Here is a 16,331-nt window from a genome sequence, read left to right on the forward strand (position 1 = left end):
AGCAAATACTGACTTCCTTTTCTCTCCCGGGAAGAGGGCAGTAGGGTCAGGCAGGAATTCAATGCTCAATAAGCTGATACCCCATCTTGCAAGAAGAGGAAGAAAGCTCAAATCTTTCGTTGGAAAGTTCGTTCCCAGAGCTACTGCCACATCTAACGACACTGTAATAGCCACACGCCTTCCTCCGCTGACTGCCCCAACTCTAGGGTGCTTCTCCCAGGGGTCCTAATTAATTATGCTTCTTCTATCTCCCTGCGGCTTGGGTGGCTCATTTTTTAAATTGTTCCCAATGAGGACACAGGAATCATCCTTAGGAGCTGAAACCCTCCAGTGGTACATCTCTTTCTCCCAGGCTCTGCTTGAGGAACTTCCTCCTCCACCCACCTCCTGGGGTCCCACAACCGTGCAAAGCTTCCTCCAGGCAATCCCTAGACTGCGGGCTGCGCTGGTCAGTGACTGGAAGTCCACTGGGGTAGAACAGGAAGATATAATGATTGGTAAGATCCCAGGACTAGACTGGCAGCTCCTGCTTCCTGCCACTCTACCAGTGTGATACCCCAGGACCAAAATGCACCCTATTCCGGCAAGAAAGAGAAAAGCAAGGAGATACCTACTGTGAGGATCCAGCTCCAGGCAGTGTTTCTAACTGCAGCACGGACCAATGAGTTCAGAAGGGCAAGTGCAGGAGCCAGTGAGAAGGCAGCTGTAGAGCAGGACGGTCTCAGATTGTCCCAGGCAAACGTTGTGAAGAGTCTCAGCCAGCCCACTGCAGCCACAGCTCTTTGGAGCCGAGGCAGGTGTGAGGCTTGGGCTCAGAGAGAGGCTGTAAGCTCTCCAAACCAGCACCACCAACCAGACCTGAAGGAGATACAGTGGGGTAGGTGTGGTCAAAAAGAGCCAGGAGAGCATCTGGTCTCCTGGCTGCAGGCTTGGCAAAAAGGTTATAGGAACTTCGCCCCCTTTACCTTCCGTGAGCTCTAGCCAAATGAGGCTCTCCTAGGAAATGAAGCTCCGGCAGTAAGACATGTCAAAGCAGCTCTGACCTTCACAGACACTGCCTGTCGAGATGTGCTTCAAAGGCCAGGACAGATTCCTGTCTAACCCATACTGAAATTGATGCCAGAGCTGAGTGTCACCCTGAAATGCTGTCTGCATCCAGCCCAGTACACTTGGAAAGCACTTCACGTTCTGCGTCCCATTTATCCTCAAACCAGCTTGAGGCAGCCAGATGGGGATGAGCATCCCCATTGTACAGGTGAAGATAATGAGACCGACAGTCTAAGTGACCTCTCTTGGCTCACCCTGGAGTGAAGCTGGATTAAAATGAATATTGTTGGCTTTGAATTCTGTGCTTTTCCTACTACACTAGATCACACTCCTTATTTTCCTTGAAAGATTCTAGAGCATCTTGTGCAAGAGGGAGGTTAAGAGACTTACCAAAGGGCCCAGGCGGACGTGAGGCACAAGGCTAGGGGACACCAGCATATACTTTTCTCGACTGCTGCAAGTATTTTTCTGCATTAACTGAGTACACAGATCAAACAATCAGAATTTTAAAAAAATCAGAAATATACCTTGAACTCTGAGGTCATATGGAAAGATACACCCAGGAGCAAACTGCTTCTCTGACAGATAAAAATAATCATTGACCATCCCCTCCAAACTGGCCAGAGAATGGCTAGAGGCATGTGCTATTTCACCAGGATACTCGGTGAAAAAAAGCTCTCCATTTCACCAGATCCCATGACTTTCCAGCCACCCACTCTTCTATGTATTGTAGATAAAAGCATTTTTTTTTCCCTCTCCCAGGGATAAATTCTTCCTCATTCAATGTGGAGAGGAGAGTTGATTTCCAACCCAATGCTTTTCTTGCAAGACCCACCACCATTCTTCCTGGAGCCCTGGCAGTTCCTGCTCCTCCTCCAGGCTCCACCCAGCATCCGCTCCCGAGCAGTGGCTAGCCTTTCTGCTTCCACTGCTGTCTGCCTTCCCCTACAGCGGGTACCACCCAATTCTAATGGCTACTCTGTGTCTGTGTCCCTGACCAGCATCACAGGCTAGATGCTATGTCAAGTTTGTGAAACTGAACTTATCCATAAATAGCGATGGCTCTAAACACAGCTGACACCTCTCCAGATACTTCCTTAAGTATCAGGGGAGCACTTCAGCTTCTCTAGCAGACTTTAGTTGTTGTTTTTTTTTAAGATTTTATTTATTTATTCATGAGAATACACAGGAGAGAGAGAGAGAGACAGAGGCAGGGACACAGGCAGAGGGAGAAGCAGGCTCCATGCAGGGAGCCTGACGTGGGACTCGATCGGGTCTCCAGGATCACACCCTGGGCCAAAGGCGGCGCTAAACCACTGAGCCACCTGGGCTGCCCACTTTAGATTTTTTTTAAATGGCAAAATGAGGGAAGGAAATACTAGTCCCCTAGTAGTGCCACTGATCAGCTTGGCTCAGATGCCAGGACCAGAGACCCACAGGAAAAGAAGGCACACTCCTAATCTAGTTTCCCCTCCTCTTTTCAGAACTCTTTCTGGAGAGAAGTAGCCCTTTCATTTCTCTGGGCTCCCTGAGATGTTGGAACAGACGCTGTGCTGACCGCTGGGTCTCTAGGAGGAGGAGAGAGTCTTCTTTTACACCTTTCTAATTTGCCCACTACACTCATTTCACTCCACGGTCAAGCAGGGAGGTGAGCAGACCAGGAATGTTACCCTCCATTTTCCAGATAAGGAAACAAAGCTGGTTCCCCACATTACAGAGCTAACAAAAGGCAAAGCCCCAACTCAAACTCAGATTTTGTGTCTTGCAATCCAGTACCCTTTCCTCACAGCCACACAGCCTGAACTGGGCCTGCAGTGAGTGCAGGAGACACACAAATACCAGGATGGAAGCTTCAGGATTGGTTTTGTCCACACATTTAGGGAAGGTCTTCATGGGAAATCCCAACAACTCTCTAGGAGGTTATGCTTCTTTTGGGAGGATCCCCTCCATGGCCTCTGGGCCTTGCCATGTGTCGAAACTGGCATGCTCCCACCCCAATGCCTCACTCAGACAGAGGTCTTAAGTAAGATAGTAGCATGTTTTACGTTACCACCAAGCCACCCGGAGAATTCCCAGGACCACACACATTTATCCACAAGAACTTCTCTGGCAAGAATCACGTGGGGACACGGGTTCCTTTTGCAGTTTAGAAATGGCCAATTTCTATGGCCCAGGTCCTGTCTGCCCCCACGATGGGAAAAGAGTTGGACTCTCCAGGTCAGGCAAGGTGGATATTTAGGCAAGAGGGAAAAGGAGATGAAATTATCTTAAGAATGTGCCTTTTATCTAAGCGGTCCCTTAGGCTTTTGCACTTCGCTGGAGAAGGTCAACTATTTGGCAGACTGTGTGATTACACAGGGCTGAGGAGAGCACGCTCATTAGGTACACATGCCACTGAAACAGCCTCTCCAAACAGATGGGTCCCGGCGACAGCCACTCTGATGGGACACAACTTAAATGGACGGAGAGAGAAATCACACATGTGAGACCTGGGGGTGTAGCAGTCCAGGGAAATCAGCTGTTCTAGATTGATCCTTTAAAGCAGGTGAAAACGTCTCAGGAAGGAAACAGGGCCAATTTCAGGCTGAGAGGAGGCTGCACTAACTAGTGACACACATTCCCTAGAGAACGTGGAAGGCATCAAGGCCACAGGGAAAAGGCCCTCCCCGGACACTCTCAGTCCTCCAGCCGATTGCACTGCAAAAAATCCACACTCCAAGAGACAGATGGGAAGGGGCACGAACAGGCAACTCAGGAAAGAAGTCATACTGATGGTCAATATTTGAAAGGCTTCTAACCGCATGAGTTAATCAAAAAGGAGCAAGATAACATTAAAACGCCATACGCTTTGTCTAACCTACACTGTGCCAGGAGCCCTAAGTCCATTCCAAACACTATCCCATGTAATTCTCACAATAGCCCCATGAGGTGGGATCGGGGGTTCCCATCGGCTGAGGCTCTGGGTAGTTAGCTGCCTGGGGATTGACACTATCAGCGCCAAGATTCAGGTTCAATTTATGCACCGCTCCTAACCATGGTACAACACAGACTTACAAATCAGAAAAGGAAATTGTTTCTAATTATTTTTAAAAACTTTTTAACTTAAATTCAATTAATTAGGGTCACCTGGGTGGCTCAGCAGTTGTGCATCTGCCTTCAGCTCAGGGCATAATTCCGGGGTCCTGGGATCAAGTCCTGTATGAGGCTCCCCGCAAGGAGCCTGCTTCTCCCTCTGCCTGTGTCTCTGCCTCTCTCTCTCTCATAAATAAAATCTTTAAAAATAAATAAATAAATAAATTCAATTAATTAACATATATTATTGGTTTCAGAGGTAGAGGTCAGTGATTTATCAGTTGCATGTAACACCCGATGCTCATTACATCAACATGCCCTTCTTAATGCGCATCACCCAGTTTCCCTGTACCCCGAGCCACCTCCCCTCCAGCGATCCTCAGTGTGGCTAAGGCTGTGATGAGAAGGGGACACACCCTCCCGGAAGATCGCAGCAGCGTCGGGGCAGCCGCAGCCAACAGGGGAGCTGTGCCACTGACACCTGCCACAGGCGCACAGGCATCTTCCAAATCAAATACAACCAAATAAAACGGTGAAGTAGGAAGATGAAAAGGTCACAGGGACATGTGATTTCTTTTTCTTGGCCTAAAAAGATCACTAGCATGATATATTCTTGGAAAATAAAAGATTAACTATTTGTGGGAGAAAAGGTAGGAAATCACCATAATCCTATCACCTCGAGAAAACTAGTTTCATATCCAAGGACCTTGTATATCTTAACATAATTAAAGAGCAAGTTCTGTGGTGGCTAAGAGTCTGGGCTCCAAGTCCAGAAGCCATGGCTGGAATCCCAGCCCTGCCACTGGCTGTGGAACCTTGAGCAAATTGCTTAACCTCTCTGTCTTGGCTGCCTCACTTGTAAAATAGGAATAGTAATGCACCCTACATGTCACGGAGGATTAAATATAATGTATCTTAGCCACGTAGAACGGAGGCTGGTGTGTAGGCTGTGTTCAACAAATAACACTATATTAGCTATTAATATAATAATATAAATTCAGTTGTGAATTTGATTTTATATTTGAAATTCCAAAACCTAACCATTTTTAAAATATAGGTATACCTGCTTTATAATGATTACTGTAAATGGCTATGCAAGTTTCCCTAGGCCTTATTTTCCAAACTCACTCCCTCCTGGAGGTCATTCCACTTCATCTCTAACTCTCCCTTCAATGCTCCGACATCAGGCAGCCTGACAGGTGGGCCTCAGGGCAGGTCTCCAGGAAGACCCCAATTCCAAGCAGCTGGAACCCAGCTGCCACATAAGATGAATTGTTAAGGGTACAGTCTTTGAGGTAAGACAGACCAAGTTCAAATCCTGGCTCTGTGACCTTGAGCAAATTTCCTCATTCAGCTAAGTACATGGTGGTGAGGACCGCATGAGGTAAATATGTATAGTATTTGTGCCAGTGCTCTGTATATAATAAACAATCAATACATGTTAGCTATGATTCCTTTGTAAACCCATGGTGTTTTAAGTGAGGGAAGGGTGGATAATCTTTTTTTAAAAATTTTCTTTATTTATTCATGAGACACAGAGAGAGAGGCAGACACACAGGCAGAGGGAAAAGCATGCTCCCTGCGGGGAGCCTGATGCGGGCCTCGATCCCAGGACCCCAGGATCATGACCTTAGCTGAAGGCAGCCACTCAACCGTTGAGCCACTCAGGCGTCCCCTTGTTTGATTTCTTTATCACCCTATTTCGAACAATTAATATGATAGGAACTCAACAAAAATGTGTTGAATCAGTGAATGAATACATAATTGAGTGGATGGATCACGGAAACTTTCAGAACTGGAAAGGATTTTTTTAAAAAATAGCTTTATTTGGATGTAATCTACGTGCCATACAATTTACTCATATAAATTGGACAATTCAGTAGTTGTCGTATTCTCAGGTTTGTGCAAACATTGCCATCACCTAATTTTTAAAATTGTGGTAAAATACATATAAAGTTTACCATTTTAATCACTTGTCAGTGTAGAATTCAATGGCGTTAAATACATTTGTTAATGTTGTGTTGCCATCACCCCTACATATGCCCCAAACGTTTTCATCTCCAGCATAAACTCTGTAACCCATTAAAGGATTATTCCCCATTCCCTCTTATCATGGTAACATCTGTTCTACTTCTCTCTCTATGAATTTGCCTATTCTAGGTACCTCATATACATGGGACCATACAGTATTTGTCCTTTTGTGTCTGGCTTATTTCATTTAGCATGTTTTCAAGGTCCATCCAAGATTTACCATATATCAAAATTTCATTTCCTTTCATGGTTGAATATTATTCCATTGTGTGCATGTAGCACATTTTGTTTATCCATTCATCCATCCATGGGCACTTGAGTTGCTTCCATCTTTTAGCTATTGTGAATAATGCTCCTGAACATTGGTATACAAATATCTATTCAAGTCCCTGCTTTCATTTAGGAGTGAAATTGCTGGGTCATATGGTAATTCTATTTTTAACTTTTTTGAAGAAGCACCAAACTGTTTTCCAAAGCAGCTGCACCATTTTACCTTCCCACCAGCAATGCATAATGGTTCCAAGTTCTCCGTATCCTCACCAACATTTGTTTTTTTTTTCCATTTAAACAAAGTTATTATAGTCATCCGAGTAAGTGTAGTAGATGTGAAGTGTTATCTCCTTGTGGTTTTGATATTTATTGACCTAATGACTGATGGTTGTTGAACATCTTTTTTTTATGTGCTTATTGGCCATCAGCATTCCTTCTTTGGAGAAATGTTTATTCAAGTCCTTTGCCCACTTTTGAATTGGTAAAATTGTTTTTGTCATTGAGTTGTAAGGGATTTTTCTGGATATTAACCCCTTATCAAATATGTGATTTGTAAGTATTTTCTCCCATCCTGTAGGATGTCTTTTCGCTCTTGATAGTATCCTTTGATGCACAAAGGTTATTCATTTAAAAAAAAAAAGGTTATTCATTTTGATAAAGTCCGATTTATCTGAATTTTTCTTTTGTTGCCTATGCTTTGGTATCCAACCCATGAAATTACCATCAAATTCACTGTCATAAAGATTTTCCTCTGTGTTTTCTTCTACAAATGTTATAGTTTGAGCTGTAAGGTTGAAGACTTTGATATTCTTTGAGGCTGTTTTTGGACATGGTCTAAGGTTAAGGTCCGGCTTTATTCTTTTGCATATGAATAATCAGTTTCCATCACACCAATTGTTAAAAAGACCACAATCTAATTTTAGAACATTTTCGTCACCCCATACATGGGATTTCATTTTTATAAGGAACTAGAAACGTTCCTAGTGAATGAATTCATAAACAAAAATTAGTTCATTACAAGAGCTTCCCGAGAACCTTAATGCTCTGTTCTACAAAGAAGTGTGACCTCCATCTACAAAGAAGTGTGACCTCCATCCTTCACTAAACAGGACTGCAAAACTCCTGTGTATGCACACAGGCCAAGAGCTGGAATTCCCGCAATTCTCTGGAGGGCGCTTTGTTATTAATACAGAAGATATTTGTTGGGTTTTTTTCTGGGCTAGCCAGCACTTTGTGAACACCCTTCCTATGCTTGGGTTATTTCCTTCCTTAGTTAGTCTCACCCCCCAAGGTTGTAGTGCAAGCCTCCTTTACATTAGGACTTGGACGTGGGACCTGCGCTCAGCAGGTAGAGGCACACAGGCCAGATCTCAAATTGGAAGAAAGTGCCCTGGAGAAGGAAAGGCTGGAGGCAAGTGATTCTGGAGAGGGGTGTGGAGTGACTCGACATCTTTTAATAAATCCCTCTTCTACATCAGCTTGCTAGAGTTGGTTCTGCTGTTTGCAACTATGACCCTTGATTGCTACAAAGCAGTGTCAGTGTCAGCTTGATTTTTAATTGCTTCTATTCTATTAATTTATATTGCTTGTAGATTACTTTCCAGAGTTTCTGTTGATTGTTTCATCCTGAGTATTTGCTGCATGACCACGGTAATTATTTTTATCTTCCCCTTTCATCCTTTGTTCTTACACATTCTTTCCCACTACAGCGTAGGAGCACAGTGGGCTCTGGGGGCCATGAAGTCTTGGGCTTAGCCATACTGGGCCACAGTCAAAAAAGCTTGGGAACCGCAGCTTGGAGTAAACCAAGGAACTAGGCCTCACCTCCTCCCTCCCTGGTCACTTGAGTGAAAGCATCTCCGAGGTAGGCACAGACAAACCTTCTGCAGTGCACCTACCCTTGCTGGGCGGCCCCTGCTCACAGCATCCTTGTCTCAGGTCAGAATCCAGTAGGAACTTTCACAGACATCTTCCTGGCTTTGCAACATGGTTTGCAGGTGCAGACACTTTAGGCTTGCGTGGGCTGTGGCATCTGCCTTCTGGGTTGGGAGGAAAATTTATCTTGGCACAGCCTGCACATTCAGGCAAGTCAGTTAAACCAAACTGAGTTTGATAAGTAATCTCCAGACACCTGGGTGGAACCAGTGATGTTTCCAGATTTTTCAGGCAAGTTGAAAGGCTTTTTATTCTTTCACAAGGCCCCGCCAGCCCCTCCAGCAGGCACTGTCTGAGGCAGGGTAGGCCTATGTGATGTGGATCAGACAAGGGCGAGGACCAACCAGCCTGAGCAGCATGCAGCTGGATCAAGGTTGGGCATCATCAGAGATGAACCAGAGAGAGGCAGGGAGAGAGGAAGGGCTCTAGAAACTTCTATCAACTTCAGCTCTTCCTTGAAGAAGATGGAGGTCACTGCCAGTGCAGCAAGGGCAGTACAAAGAAAGGTCGTATACCATGCTGGTTTGGGTTTGGTTTTGTTGGGCGTAAAGTCACTGAGAAAAGGTGTCTCCAAAATTCCCACCCCATGTTTGTATCACCCCACAGCAGCTCAAAGGTGTCAAAAAATGGTTGGGCATTTGGAGTGTAGCACAGGGAGACTTGTATTAATTAACTCTAACGACAATTACAGTAAAGATGCTTGCATCTATTCTTCTAGCCCAATGATGGAGATTTTTTTTTAGGCCAGGCCCCTCTTTCATGCTTCTGGATCTGCTATAGGGCAGCAGCCTTGGGCCCTGCAGGTGGGCAAGTGCTCAGTCTCTCCTGTTGATTGTCCACTGCTGGAAGCAGAGACACAAAACAGCACCTGGGACATCATCTTCATTTCCTAAGGGGGAAACTGAGGCTCAATGACCTATCCTCACCGTACAGCAAGGCAAGGTCAGATTCTATTTTCTAGACTCTGATCGAGTGCTTTCCTTTCTAAGCTTCATGTTGATGGCCGTGGTCTGCAGTGTGGTATTGGAGGATATCAAATTGATTTGATTGGTCTCTTTAAAAATAATGTGGCTGGCGTCCCCAGGTTAAATGTGGGATAATGGCATTATTGCGGTGAAGTGTGGCGTAGAGAGCCAGAGAACTGTGCATGGTGACCTTTGCTTGCAGCCTCTGGCTACAGGGAAAGTATGATGCATAGCAGTAGGGCTAGTCGCCAGCACCCAAGAAGCACCTACTCTGTCTGAGTCCTTTACTCATCCTCGCTCAGCCCTGGAATAGCGCTGTCGTGACTCCCCTGGAACTATGTAAAGATGGCCACTTCACAGCCCAACCTCAGCGCAATGGTTGTGTTCAAAGAAATAGCAGTTAAGTAGGAAAAAATGAACTGGAGGCAATCCAAACCTTCAGTGCAGTCTCTAGAGAAAACACTAAAGGGGAAGTGCATTCTTAGCACAAGGCGAAGTCTTCAAATTTTCCTCTCCTATCTCTGCTGTTCTCAGTATCTATTTCCAGCAAGTCAACTCTTCCAGAAGCAGTGCACTCTGTTCTCCATCATCTCTTCCTTAAACTCTTCCACCTGACTCTTCACTCGTTCACCTCCTTCACCTCTGGCATCTTTGTACTCATCCTCTGCCAGTCTCTCTCCCCTCATCACCAGGAATCCCAGTATTGGATCCATTTGCCCAGTGCTTTTTCATCACTGGGTGACCCCAATCTGCATAACTGGGCCAAGAGCCAAGAAAACTATGCTAGAAATTTTCTTAGAAGGGAATTACTTGAAGTCTCCATGGGCACAGAAGCCTTGGATATTCATGTGTTTACATTTTTAATTCCCTGACACACCCATTTTACAGATTAGAAAACTGATCTGTGTCATCATCAGACTAAGTCTATTATTATTATAAATAATAACTATTATTAGCCAGACATTGTCCGATATTGTACAAATGATAACTTATTTAATTTCACATTGACCATAGTAGGTAGGTGCTCTTCTATCCTTTTCACAAATGACAGGTTCAGGGCATAAAGCTGGTAAGTGGCAGCACTGTAATTCAAAGTGAGGTGTGTCTGACTCTAGAGACCAAGCTCTTGACCGCAGTGTTTTCTGCCTTGAAGATTCTAGTTCCGTAACTGTCTATGAAGCAAGTGCCAGTAGAGCTTGATAGAAAAGGAGGGAACCAGATAGAAGGATTTAGCAAATGAACAAGTCTTTCATTAAATTGCATCACCAGCCATGCTCTTTAACCATCAGATGATTATTGAAATATAAACAACATTGTGTGGTCATGCAATCGGTCTATAAATAAAATAAATATATTTGCAAAGGAACAAGCTAAGAAATGCAGTGACTTCCTAATTAACCTGAAATTATTTAATCAATTAACACAATTACTTTTCTTTTTTCTTTTTTTTTAAGATTTTATTTATTTATTCATGAGAGACTCAGAGAGAGAGAGGCAGAGACACAGGCAGAGGGAGAAGCAGGCTCCAAGCAGGAAGCCCGACGTGGGACTCGATCCTGGGACTCCCGGATCACGCCCTGAGCAGAAGGCAGGTGTTTAACCACTAAGCCACCCAAGCATCCCTCTTTTTTTTTTTTAAGATTTTATTTATTTATTCACGAGAGACACAGAGAGAGAAAGAGAGAGAGAGAGGCAGAGACACAGGCAGAGGGAAAAGCAGGCTCCCCTCAGGGAGCCCGATGTGGGATTCGATCCCTGAACTCCAGGATCAGGCCCTGAGCTGAAAGCAGAGCTTAACGGCTGAGCCACCCAGGTGTCCCCACAATTATTTTTCAAATAATCTTTGAAAATTCCAAAGAGTCTTGAGATGTTTAATTGTTATTTAACCAGATAGCAATGGTCAAGTTACACAGATACCAGTTTTAGAGAAACTGCTCTTTGCGGATCTAGCACTCTGTCAGAGTTTACATTGGAAAGACATATTTTCAGGCCAGATACAAGGGTTTTCAGTTACATCTTAAATTTGTTTCTGTGTTGTTCATCTGGGCACGGTGAAAGCCTCCCCGCCCCCCCACTGCAGGGGCTGATGCAGGAATCCATGGGTCCTGCCTCATATAACTTGGGAGAGAGATGTACCTCCCTGCCAATGGGCCAGTTTCCCCAAAAGCAGAGAGACGCTGCTACCAGTGACTCTGTGAGGACCCAATCCAGCTCAGATTTCCCCTAATGGCTCCAGCAGCTATAAACCATGAGCCATCTTGGCCAGGTGTTTGCCTGGAACCCACTCAAGTCTGCTATGACTACTCAGAAGAACCCCCAAAGTGAAAAATCATAAATACGAATGGAACAAACAATAGATACAAAATCAGAATCTTGGGGTTGGGGGGCAGAAATCTGTATTTTAACAAGCCCTCCAGGTGATTTTTATGTACACTAGAGTCGAGAAATCCTACTCTAACCTACTTTAAAAAACATTTTGTGAACTGTAGCTCAGTGCATCTTAAGCTATATGGTGCCTGTACATCTCCTGAAGATCTTGTTAAATGAGATGCTAATTCAGTAGGCATGAGAATTTGCATTTCCAACACCCTCTCAGGAGAGGAGATGCTGCTGCTGCTGGTTCAAGCACCAAGAAGCCAGGCATGTGATGGGGGTCGGTGTGGTTGGGAAGGGATAGCAGGAAGGCCTAAGAGACCAGCTCCCATGCTAGTAAGCTTTGTGACCTTGGCCATGTCACTCTACCTCTTTGAGCCAGTTTCCTTCAGCTCCCAAAGGGTACAGGATAGTAGTATCCACTTTATAAGGCTGTTCAGGTGGCAACATGCCTATCCCTAGCAGAGCACCTGGCATGTGGAAAACACCCAAACAGAAGTTGTGGGGATCCCTGGGTGGCGCAGCGGTTTGGCACCTGCCTTTGGCCCAGGGCGCAATCCTGGAGACCCAGGATCGAATCCCACGTCGGGCTCCCGGTGCATGGAGCCTGCTTCTCCCTCTGCCTGTGTCTCTGCCTCTCTCTCTCTCTCTCTCTCTCTGTGTGTGTGTGTGTGTGTGACTATCATAAATAAAAATAAAAATTAAAAAAATTAAAAAAATATAAAAAAATAGAAGTTGTGGTTGCTGTTGTGTCTGAGGGATGCAAGCAGCTAGTAAGTGCTCAGTAATCATTGATTGTTTTGTTATTATTTATTGAGAGTTGCCTGTGGTACGGTAGGCACCGGGTCAAGATGTACACTACTGCCTTTCCCTTCTCCCAAAGACTCTGTGAGCAAGGTCAGGTTTTAGTCGCTCTGGTTTGCAGATTGGGAAGCCAAAGCCCAGAAAACTTTAGTTCCTTGATCCAAGTCACTAAGAAAGTGGATGGTAGAGCTAGGGCTGACTTTAAAACTTCCTCCCTAAGTTTCTAACCACCCAGACCGCAGCATGCTTCTGGCCACACTCGTCTGCAAGGGCTGAGTCAAGAGGATGGGGGTGGGCCGTAACTCGTGGCTCTGCAAGGAGGTGTAATGCAGGACCGGGTTGCAGGTAGGGGGAAATGGAGCCCATGAAGTGGGAATGCTGACCTGCAGAGGGACATCAGGCCTGGGAGAAGGAGTGGGGCCACGTTCCCCGAGGGTTTGGACACGCAGTCATTAGGAATATGGTCTAAGGGGGACGGGGACTGTCTCCCTGGTGCCCTGGACAGGGCTGACCCGTAGCAGCACTTCCTAAAGATAGAGCAATTGAATGAATGAACTGATGGATTAGTAGATTCCTTAATATTTTCAAGGCAGCAACTGATTTGAAATCGGTGGGCAGGACGTGCTGGAGTGGGAGAGCGATTTTCACTTCTGGACTTTCCTTCTTTAAAAAGGGAGCAGTTTAAAATAGAAGAACAACAGGAATATTTCCCTTGGAGCGCAGCCAGAGCACACAATGCCTCCTTTTCTTCCCAGGGCAGGAGGCGTCTGGGGCCCAGCCCCTCGGCGGGTGTGTGCAGCACGGAGCCTGGCCGCCCAACATACTTCCCCACTTGTGCTCTGGAGCACAAAACCCCCTGGCAGCCAAGCCCAACACAAATGCCTCCTTCACCGCAGCCTCTGCCATGTGTGGTTTCCACCGCCTCCGCTTCTGAAGGCCCCCTCCAGGGCCAAAGTGAGGCCCTTTTGGCTGAGTCTCCCCACTACTGTTTGGAGACAGGAGACAGTGATGCCTTCTCAATCATCCTGTCACCTCCGCAGGGCCCCCAGGCACGAAGTGAGAGAGCCCAGCAGCTTGAGGGAGGCAGGAGAGCCTCGCTGTTCACAGATGGGCCTCTACAGGTGGTATTCGGTCTGCCATTCATCAGAAATCATTGTTCAGGCACAGGGCTAGGTTCTGTGGGTCCACGGATGAATAAGACAGGGAGCAGAGACCCCTCAAGGAACTCACAGTCCAAAACGGGAGGCAGGGGCGGCGTCACAGAGAGGTGGGCGAAGGCGTTATGAGCGACCACAGGGCCACTGCGGTCCTGGTATTTGCGCTGGGCTTGAAGGATAAGAGCCTGCCAGGTAGACTGAGGAAGCAGCCCCCTAGCTCAGACATGAGAATCTGGATGGTGGGCTTGGGGAATGGCCAGCCCAGCAGGCCCAGGGTGCAGGGTGAGGGCAGGGGATGGGGGAGGCAGGGCTGGAGGTCAGCTCAGTTTACCCTGTGAAGAGTAGGAAAGCAGTGAGAGTTCTTCAGCAGGGCAGGGACCAGATGAAAGCTGGGTGTCGGTTACCACTCCAGCTGCAGTGAGCGAGGAGGGTGGTGTAGTGTCTGGGGGCGGTGTCCCCAAAGCCTGGCCCGTTAGAGGACAGTAAGTATTTGCGGAATGAACAAATGATTTTGAGAGAGAAAAGCATAGCGGGTCTGACAAGAAGTCTGGCCAGACTGAATGCTTTTCACTAACTGCTCCTTTTATGTATTTTTTTTCTTTTAAGAGAGCAGCAGCTTTTCTTCTCCTTTATTGAACCATCACAAATGTATATAATCTGAGATTGCAGGCATAATTACATAATGTCTTACGTTGTTGGCAGTTTCCTGAATGTTTGCTTTGTCTCCCAGAATAACTCTGTCATCCCCTTGATGCCAGGGCAATGCCTCTTAAGCTCTCTGTGCATTGCCCCAAAGTACTGAGCACACGGTAGGTACCAGTAAGCAGAACCAGGAAACAGATTCACGGACCGTAAGAGCTAGATAGGCTCTTGTAATTAACTGCTCCAACTCTCTGATTGTGCATGCAGATGGGGAGACTAAGACCCAGAGAAAGGAAAACATACACCTTATCTGAAGATATGTTCACAACCCTACTTCTAGGCTCTTGCATTTCACAGCAGGGACGTGGGCTCCGTCAAGCTTTCAAGTGGTAACCCCAAGGGTCAAGGAACAGACTCTGAAATAAACCAGCGATGAGCCTGGGTAATAGCAGGGTAATTAGAACACCAACACATGAATAGTATAGCCACAGAAGAACATGCTTATCAATACGCGGTATTCAGCTTCCAGTGCTTACTCAGTACTTACAGCATAGGCTGATACTAGAACTGCTAAAGGCAGGAGAGCATAAAGATTAAGAATGTGGACTTGGGGGGCATCTGGGTGGCTCAGTCGGTTAACCATCTGCCTCTGACTCAAGTCATGATCCCAGGGTCCTGGGATGGAACTCCGTATTGGGCACCCTGCTCAGCAGGGAGTCTGCTTCTCCTTCTCCCTCTGCCCCTCCCCACCCCACTTGTGCTCTCTCTCCTTTTCTCTCTCTCTCTCTCAAATAAATAAATAAATCTTTTTTAAAAAGAAGAAGAAGAATGTGGATTTGTAGGAAGGTGGGTCCAAGTACGAATCCCAGCTCTGCCACTTACCAGTTGTGTTTAGCAAGTTCCCTAAGCCCCCTCCCCCAGACATGGTGTCCATGCATGTGTAAAACAGGAAAAACACAATTTCCTCTTTACTGGGTTATACAGATTCCTTGGAATGAAGTATATAAAACGTCTAGCACAGTGGCTGCAGTGGGAATTGAAAGGGGATAAGAAAAAAAGAAGAAAGAAAGAAAGAAAGAAAGAAAGAAAGAAAGAAAGAAAGAAAGAAAGAAAGAAAGAAAGAAAGATGAAAACAGCAGGACTTGGAATTCATTGGTTATCCACCCTTTGTTTGCTGAACACTTCCTCCACTCAGGCACTGGATCAGGGAGGAGGGGGTGGTGCTGGCAGCCCTGGCATATCAAACCTATGTAACCAGAGTACTGGGGACAAGGGGAGTTAGGAAGATCAGGAGGGAAAAGAGATTTGGGCATAGGGGGATGGATGTTTGTCCTTGGGCATGCTGAGTGCCTGCCTAAGGGTCCACCCACAGAGAGGGATTCACCCAGAGAGTATGGCCCAGCAGATAGTGGAAAAGGTGGACCCAAGGCACGGGACAGACCCAAAGATTTGGAGGTGCAGATTCATGGGAGTCCTGGGGGACAGGCAGCAAGGGTGAGCAGAGGAGGAGCATAAGAAGAAAGTCACGTGTGGGGAGCCGGTAGGGAAGAAAAACCAGGGTGGCTCGTGGCCCAGAAATCCAAAGTGGGTAAATCTTGAGGAAACCAGTGAGCCTGGGCTCAGTTTCAGAGGACAAGGGAAGATGCCAGGGGTTGACAAGATGGTAGAAGCAGCAGGTGGGGCGACTCTTCGCTGCTTCGGTGGAATTCCAGAGAGAAATGGGCAGCAGCTCAAAAGAGGGGTAAGATGAGCTCTGAGGAAGGGGAGCATGTCTGCAGGCCAAGGGGGAGAAGCCAGGAAGAGGAATGGACAGAGATGCGAGAAAGAGAAGGTGTGTAAGAGCCGACACATACTCCAGGCATTGCTCAAACAGGCAGCAGAATTGAATTCCTTCTTCCCCACAAACAGAGCAGCAGGGCGATTTTATTAGTCATATTATATTGTGCAATGAGGAAAGTAGGCCCAGAGAGGCTAAGTAACTCACCCAAGTTAGCAGCGGGCGGAGCTGAGAGGAGCCAAAAGCTTGGGCTCAGGA

General features: G+C 46.3%; 1 protein-coding gene across 5 annotated transcripts in view; it reads right to left on the reverse strand.

The window, feature by feature from the left end:
- Window positions 1–16,331, reverse strand: part of KANK4 (KN motif and ankyrin repeat domains 4) — a 67,984-nt gene that overhangs the window by 37,966 nt on the left and 13,687 nt on the right. For 2 of the 5 annotated variants that reach the window (XR_012028189.1, XM_072820514.1), the window contains exon 2: window positions 615–858. The exons of 1 other annotated variant lie outside the window; for it this stretch is intronic. The gene's annotated coding sequence lies outside the window, so the exon portion shown is untranslated. Of the gene's footprint in view, window positions 1–610; window positions 859–1,437; window positions 1,525–16,331 lie in introns of all 5 variants that reach the window. 2 more of the 5 variants (XM_072820515.1, XM_072820516.1) reach the window with 2 other exon arrangements.

The sequence above is a fragment of the Canis lupus genome, chromosome 3 (assembly GCF_048164855.1).
Source record: "Canis lupus baileyi chromosome 3, mCanLup2.hap1, whole genome shotgun sequence".
Classification (NCBI taxonomy): Eukaryota; Metazoa; Chordata; class Mammalia; order Carnivora; family Canidae; genus Canis; species Canis lupus.